The sequence below is a fragment of the Otolemur garnettii genome, unplaced genomic scaffold, assembly GCF_000181295.1.
Source record: "Otolemur garnettii isolate 467f Iridium unplaced genomic scaffold, OtoGar3 scaffold00216, whole genome shotgun sequence".
NCBI lineage: Eukaryota > Metazoa > Chordata > Mammalia > Primates > Galagidae > Otolemur > Otolemur garnettii.
Window position 1 is genome coordinate 336,672 of NW_003852611.1, and position 1,061 is coordinate 337,732.

A 1,061-nucleotide genomic window follows, 5' to 3' on the forward strand; every position below is an offset into this window, starting at 1 on the left:
ATTGAGATTAAAAAAAAAAAAAAAAAAAAACTTAAATAGCCAATGCAATTTTAAGAAATAAAAACAAATTTGCAGGCATCAGAATATCAGACTTCAGGTTATACTGCAAGTCTACAGTGATCAAAACAGCATGGTACTGGCACAAGAATAGAGATATAGATCTATGGAATAGAATAGAGAACTTAGAAATGAATCCAGCCACATATTGCCATCTGATCTCTGATAAACCAACACTGGGGGAAAGAATCCTTAATTAATAAATGGTGCTAGGAGAACTGGTTAGTCACATGTACAAGACTGAAACTGGACTCACACCTTTCACCACTTGTAAAACCTGACTCTCACTAGATAAAAGATTTAAATTTAAGACACAAAATGATTAAAATTGTAGAAGAGAGTGGGGGAAAAATTCCTAACACTCTCAGACTAGGTAAAGAATTTATAAGGAAGACTTCCTTGGCAATTTCAGCAACACCAAAGATCAATAAATGGTACATGATTAAAATAAAAAGCCTTTGCATAGCTAAGAGTACAGCAAATAAAGCAAACAGGAAAACTTTAGGCTGGGAGAAGGTATTTTGGGCACTCTGAATCTGAAAAGGGGTTAATAACTAGAATCTACAAAGAAACCAAATAAGAATAGAGCAAACAATCCATTTATATAAAAACCAAATAAGAATAGAGCAAACAATCCATTTATATAAGTGGTCAAGAGACTTGAACAGAAACTTCTCTGAAGGAAACAGATGAATGGTCAACAAACACATGAAAAAATTCTCTAGTCCCTAATCATCAGATAAATGCAAATCAAAACCACTCTGAGATATTACCTAGTCCCAGTGAAAATAGTCCACATCACAAAATCCCAATGCTGCAGATGTTGCCATGGATGTGGAGAGAGGGGAACACTTTTAACTGCTGGTGGGACCGCAAACTAATATAACCTCTATGTAAAGAAGTATGAAGAATTCTCAAATGGCTAAAAGTAGACCTTCCATTTCATCTTGCAATCCCATTATTAGGTATCTACCCAGAAGAAAAACAAATCATTTTATCACAAG